Source organism: Microcaecilia unicolor, chromosome 12, assembly GCF_901765095.1.
Source record: "Microcaecilia unicolor chromosome 12, aMicUni1.1, whole genome shotgun sequence".
NCBI lineage: Eukaryota > Metazoa > Chordata > Amphibia > Gymnophiona > Siphonopidae > Microcaecilia > Microcaecilia unicolor.
In genome coordinates, this window is record NC_044042.1 from 34,456,594 (window position 1) to 34,464,239 (window position 7,646).

Consider the following 7,646-nt stretch of genomic DNA (forward strand, 5'->3'; position numbering starts at 1 on the left):
TGAATTGATTTGACTTTACACCGTATTGGCCTTGAAGAAGCCAACCAGATGATCAATGTGGAATAATGAATTAGATGAGTAATATCTGGGGATAATCAGGTTAATACCACGTTTTTTTTCTGTTTATTGTTTAATTGATCTCCTTGTCTTGTTTCACTCTCCCTATTTAGTGGTCTAAGGAAGAGAATAGAATTACCTGACTGAAATAATTCCTATATATTACTTTCTCTGTATTTCCAACAAGTTGTTTTATCGCTTGTAAAAATTTAAATGGCTATAAATAAAAAATAAAAAAAACACAAAATGGCTCATGTAATCTGCCCAACGGTTGCAACAACCATTCCACGCTGTCTACATTCATGTCTTTTTAGGAGCAAGAGATGTGCATCTGTGGAGGGTCGAAATGAATGAAGATTGCGTGTTGTCCTGTGCGAACATAGTCATGCTGTGTTGGTAGGTGAAGAGGGTTATGTAGGGTTGTTGGGGTAGGCCTTTTTGAAGAGGTTGGTTTTTAGTGATTTCCTGAAGTTCAAGTGGTCGTGGATTGTTTTCACAGCTTTTGGGAGCCAATTCCATAGTTGTGCGCTTATGTAAGAGAAGCTGGCTGCATAAGTTGTTTTGTATTTCAGTCCTTTGCAATTTGAGTAGTGTAGGTTTAGGCAAGTTATTGATGATCTGACTTTGTTTCTTTCTTTCTTTTTTTAAATTTTATAATAAGTTTATTAAATCATAACAATACACCACAGAAAATGCAATAGAACAGAACAAAACACACAATATGATACAGAGTGCTGAGTTCTAACCCTAACATTAGTCCATATTGGATAGAAAAAGGTCTAAAGACTTCCATTTGCAGATAGCTGATTTGTGTCCAGACAGTTTACTCTTTCTAGGTGTCCAGAGGGCCCTGTGATACATGAAGAAGAGGGATTGAGTTATTGCAGCCGACAATGATGCCTGGGGGCTGGTCGACCAAAGACGCCACCACTGGACATCCGACAATGTATCATTTAAATCCAATTCCCACACATGTTGCATGGAACTGAATGTTGATAAAACCAGAAAGAATGGTCTGCTGGGATACCCCATTTAGTGCCCACTTTTTGACAGCACTACGTAACTGATACCAATGCAAAAGTTGAGAGTTAGGGATTTGAAATTCTGCCTGTAACTGGGCAAACGTCTTCAGAGTACCATCAGAGATCAGTTGGCTCAAGAACCAAATTCCACAGTTTTGCCAAAGAGGCCAGCCAATTAACTGTTTACCTATCATCAGCTGTTTATTATGCCACAAAACCAAATTACCAGGAGAAACTGACTTTGTTTCTTATTGGTAAGTCTATGAGGTCTGTTATGTATTCTGGGACTACGCTGTATATGATTTTGTGGACTAAGGTACAGATTTTGAAGATGATCTGTTCTTTGATTGGGAGCCAATGCAACTTTTCTCGGAGGGGTTTGGCACTTTCGAAGCATGTTTTGCTGAATATCAGCCTGGCTGCTGTATTGAAACAAATGTATGAAATAAACCAAACTAACACAAGACTTCAGGAAGCAGGTGAAAGCTTGGCTTTTCAACCAGGCTTTTAATGGAAGAAGTAACTAATTTGCTAGTCACACACATACTCAAGGCGTGACACTGGCTGCACATACAGGACATATTTATCCACTCTTATCCTAGCTAATTTTCAAACACCTTGCTTTATGACCTCATATGTCATAAATTAGTCCCCTTATTTTCGTATCCATCTACGTTTCATCTTTGCTTACACCCTATGCTATTAAAATGTTTTCTTGTGTACTGTGTTGACATTGTAATGTAGGATACCATGCCATACCTTGTATTGTTATTTGAATATTTTTACTACTTTAATTGTCTATTGCTTTTGTTTGACTTATTCTTGCTATCATCACCTTGAGTGAATTCCTTCAAAAATGTGGTAAATCCTAATAAATAAATAAACTACTAAAAACACAGTGAATTTTTTTTGCTGAAAAGTAACTGAAAGTTGTAGGACCACATGAATTCATTCTTGAGTAGGGTCACCACAGAGTATAATCACTTCTGGTAGACAAATTAGACCTGCAGAAAACTGGAATCATAGCAGGCGCCTAGGACCAATTAAAAGTAAAGTTGTAAAAACAAACGATACTGTGGTAGAGCAGTCCAGTGTTTAGAAGAGCAAAACCAGGGAGGGTCAGGATTCAAATCTCACTTCTTCCAGTGATGCGCCTTGTGATATTGAGCAAGTCACTTCTCCCTCAATTGCTTCAGGCCCCACTTAGCTCTCTAAGGCAGGGAAATAACTACACTGCTTGAACTGTAACATAACTTGAGCTTGGATTTGGAAAAGTGAGTAATTTATGTATTCATTCATTCATTCACATTTATATCCACAAATCTGGGATTGCTCCTCGTAGTGTATACAAAATAACACATACAAAGCATAACAATAAAGTCTCCTCCGATCTTTACTCCCGATTATACTACCACACACAGTGAGACAAAAACAACTGGGCCTACATTCAGCCCATGTTAGTGATCTTAAAGATACTGAGTGCTGCAGGCAGAATATGACCTGATTATTCAATGCTGTCCTACTTTCCTTTATAGAAAATGCACCAATCAGATGCCCTCTGGGTGCCTATATATAGGACACTCTTTTAGAATTATTCCATATTTTAGAAAAATATCAAAATGAGGAGTAGCCTAGTGGTTAGTGCAGTGGCCTTTGATCCTGGAGAACTGGGTTTTGATTCCCACTGCAGCTCCTTGTGACTCTGGCCAAGTCACTTAACCCTCTTCCATTGCCCCAGCAGGGGCGTATCTGGACTTTGGCGGGAGGGGGAGCCAGAGCCAGAGTGAGGGGGCACATTTTAGCCCCCCCCGGCACCACTGCCGGACCCCCCCGCTGCCAACTTTGACCCCCTCCTGCCTACGACCCTTTCCACCCCCTCCCACTGCCAACCCTCCCCCGCCGCCTATCTTTGCTGGCAGGGGACCCCAACCCCCGCCAGCCGAGGCCCTCTCTTCCGTTGCAGCAAACCTTCCTTCAGTTTCAAAATCTGAGTCTGAGATCCTGCACGTTGTACGTGCAGAACATCAGACTCAGAACAGGAAGCTTTGCTGCAATGGAAGAGAGGACCTCGGTTGGGGTCCCCCACCAGCAAAGATAGGCGACGGCGGGATGGTGGCAGGAGGGGGAGTGGAGAGGGTCGTTGGCAGGAGGGGGCCCAGGGCCAAATCTACGGGGGCCCAGGCTCCCGTGGCCCCACGCAGATACGCCTCCTTGCCCCAGGTACAAATAAGTACCTACATATACTATGTAAACCACTTTGAATGTAGTCGCAAAACCACAGAAAGGCAGTATAGCAAGTCATATTTCCTTTTCCTTTTGTATATTGTGGGGTGAAGCCTTGGTGTTATACTAGATGCAAATTTAATCATGCAAAAGCAAGTAGATCAAGTCATTCCTGCAGCCTTTTTTCCAGCTTTGATTATTGAGCAAGTTGAAGGGGATGGTCCAGCCATCAGATTTTCGATTTTGCAGAGCCTGGTTCTGACAAAAATTGATTACTGTAAGTCTTTATATTTGGGTGTTTACCTTTTCCTCTGACATATCATTATGCTGAAATGAGAGCATGTGCTTTCTCTGTTGCTGGACTCTCACTTTTAGATAATCTTTCTGGTCATCTAAAATTATGCAACAATACTCAACAGTTCAAGCGACTCTTAAAGACACATTTTTGAATTTCGTTACTGTTTTCATCTCCACTATCTCCCACGGGAGGGCATTCCAGGTATCTACCAACCTCTCTGTGAAAAAATACTTCCTGACATTATTCCTGAGTCTGCCCCCTTTCAACCTCAATTCATGTCCTCTAGTTCCAGTGCCTTCCCATCTCTGGAAAAAGTTTGTTTGCGGATTAATACTTTTCAAATATTTGAACATCTGTATCATATCAACCCTGTTTCTCCTTTCTTCCAGGGTATACATGTTCAGGTCAGTAAGTCCCTCCTTGTACATCTTGCAATGCAAATCCCGTACTGTTTTCTTTGCTTTTCTTTGAACTACCGTATTTTTCGGACTATAAGACGCACTTTTTTCCCCAAAAATTTGGGAGGAAAATGGGAGGTGCATCTTATAGTCCGAAGGTAGCGAGTTCGGGATCGCCCTCCCCTACTTACGTGACGTGATGTTCCCTGGTGGTCTAGTGACGTCGGGGCAGGAAAGAGCCCCCTCTTTCCTGCCCAGCGCGCTGCTCTCCGTCCTCCTGACTGGTTCCTGACGGTCTCGGCGAGATTCAAAATGGCCGCCGAGAATCTCGTTTTGAATCTCATTTTGAATCTCGCCGAGACCGTCAGGAACCAGTCAGGAGGACGGAGAGCAGCGCGCTGGGCAGGAAAGAGGGGGCTCTTTCCTGCCCTGACGTCACTAGACCACCAGGGAACATCGCATCACGTAAGTAGGGGAGGGCGATCCCGAACTCGGACAAGACGCACCGGAGCACTTAGGTTTTAGAGGAGGGAAAAAGGAAAATTTTTTTTTTCCTATTTCCCTCCTCTAAAACCTAGGTGCGTCTTATGGTCCGGTGCGTCTTATGGTCCGAAAAATACGGTACTTCAAATCTTGTAAATCCTTAGTAAGATATGAGCTCCAAAACTGAACACAATACTCTAAGTGGGGCCTCACCAATGACTTTTAAAAGGGCACCAACACCTCCGTTCTTCTACTGGTTATACTCCTCTCTATGCAGACTAACATCCTTCTGGTCATGGCCATTGCTTTGTTGCATTGTTTTGTCACCTTCATATCCTCGGACACCATCACCTCAAGGTAATTCTCCTGAACCGAGCTTACCAATCTCTCCCCTCCTATCTAGTTTATCTCTTTTGGATTTCTGCACCTCAAGTGCATCACTCTGCACTTCTTGGCATTAAATTTTAACTCTTAGTAACAAATGCACTCTAGACCACCTACATATACAATATGAAAATGTTTTAATTGAGTATAAAACATGTGCATAATATCATGATAAACTCACTCATACCATTCATTCAATCCACACAAACCACTCAAACCACATAATCCAGTACTATTGATGTTAAACAAAAAGATCTCATCATTTGAGTCCATTAATAACTGCCCAAAGCATTGGGCTGTAAATCAGTTTAAGAAAAAAAAAAAAAAACTATCTCCAATGATCTATCCATAACCAAGGACATCCAAAGTTCATTAAAGTCATCCAAGAATAATTCTTTCATCCAAAACATTGGGAATATCACTTAAACATTGTATAAATCAATTGGATTCAGTTATTTCTCAATAATAATTGCAAGCCAGCTGAAAATCTCAAAACCGCTGTGGGTATCTGGTCATGTGGTATATAAACTCCATTCAGTGGACACACTGTCAAATGGTCAATTGGTCCCCAATGCGGAATCCTTCAGGAGGAACAAGTAAAGTCTCGGAAGGACTATATCCAAACCTCGCTCATAGAAGCTGCTGACCTCATCCATTTGAATACTTGGGAGCCACTCACTGTTTTCTGGAAGAGGTATCACCAGCTAGGCAGGTGCCAATGATAAGAGGTACCCAAGGTCTTCACCAGCATTTCCAAAGCAGAATTTCAAACTATCACAATTGCTTACATTCTGCTTTATTTCTTCCCTAGCAGAAAGCTGGCCAAACTCTACTTAATGGACACCTTTTGAAAGTCAGTTTTGGGGAACATGTGTTGTGGAATATAGGGGCAGGACAAAGTTTCACTTAAGTGCTCTAATCTGGATAACTGATTGGTAGGGCATTAATACAACTGGGATTCAAAAAGCAGGAGAACCAGCTACCACTTAGCTGGAACTTAGGATGGATCCACCCAGGGTGCCACCTGACTTCATGTCACAAGGACCAGGCTAGTCTAGTTCTGGGGTTATTCCAATACCCAGTCAGATATGTGATGTTGATTTTCTTAGGGGAAAACAATGGTACAAGCACAAGGATGAGCCCACGTATACAACAGAGTAAATTCAAACAAATGAATAAATACACTGACTCAGCTTATTTCTTATTTCATGGAATCAAGTGACAACCCTCCATCTGCTTCTCTCTCCCTCTGTGAGCTCCTTTCACAAACTCTTCACTCACTGTGAAAACCGTGCTTTCTAAGCTACTCTGTTCTGCTATGCCATCATTCTCTGCATCTGAGTCCTGCGGGCTTTCAGCATATACAACAGTCCTGACCAAAAGCAGCAGAAGGATTTTTTTTTTGCCAAAATATCCAAATCGCTATTTTCGAAACCCATTTTAAAGCTGTTTATCAATGCAGTTTGTCTGCACTGCATCCAAATCCCAAGGAGGCATGTCAGGGCATGTTGGGGGTGGGATTTGGGCATTCCCAAAACTTGAATGTTTTTCTGCCATAATGATACAAAGCAAAAATGTCCAGGGCTAAAAGTTAGACATTTTGATCTAGACCTGTTTTAATCACAACTAAGTCACAGAAAGATGCTCTAAATGACCAGGAGTCACGGACCCCTTCCCACTTCCCAAAGATGTGAAAGAAACAGGACATACCAGCCTGTGTGACAGCTTCAGATGTTGTGGCCAGGCCTATTAGAGCAGTAAGCAGATCCCTGGAATAGCCTAATGGTTGATGCAGTGCACTGCAGGGAAAGGAACCCAGGCCCCAAGGGAACCCAGGCCCATATCCCACTCTGTTACACTTGTGGTGAAAAGTGTAAGCCACCCAAAACCCATCAAAAACCTACTGTACCCATGAATAGGTGACACCTGCAGCCATAAGGGCTATTTGTAGTGGGGGAGGGGGTACACCAAGGTTTTGGAGGGCTCATCGTATAAGGGGATAATGGTGAGATGTGTACTTGGTACATTTTATGTGAAGTCCACTGCTGTGCCCCCTAGGTTTCCCCACTGTTCTGCTGGGAAGTCTGTGTGGCCAGTCTAAGAATGCTGGCTCCTCCTACGTCTCAATGGCTTGATTTTGTGCATTTTCCCCTTGGCCTTTTTTTTTTTTACAATGGTCCAAAAGGATAGATGCACAGAACACAAACACATCTAGCAAATGGCCATTTTTTGAAACAAGAAGACGTTTTTCTGCTTCGAACATCGTTACGTTTGCCACTTGATAGACATTTTCAGCAAAACATCTCAAATCGGATTTAGACGTCAAAATGAAAATGCCCCTCATAATGACTTACAGCCTTAGATCCACATTCAGGGTCAGCTCAGTTTATAGAAGTGGGGACTCAATCTTTTTTCATCACTTCTATTGACCATGTTCCAGATTTGCTTCTCTGTGCTACATTTAAAAAAATATATTTTTAATCATGTGAGAGAGTTTCCTGTACTTATTTAGATTTTGCTCACACCTTTTTTTCAGTAGTAGCTCAAGGTGAGTTACATTCAGGTACACTGGATATTTCTCTGTCCCAGGAGGGCTCATAATCTAAGTTTGTACCTGAGACAATGGAGGGTTAAGTGACTTGCCCAAGATCACAAGGAGCATTAGTGGGATTTGAACTGACCACCTGTGGATTGCAAGACTGGTGCTCTAACCACTAGGCCACTCCTCCATTCGTGGGGCTGAAATTGAGGACACCCTCCTCAAAGGGAGCTTATCTAGAG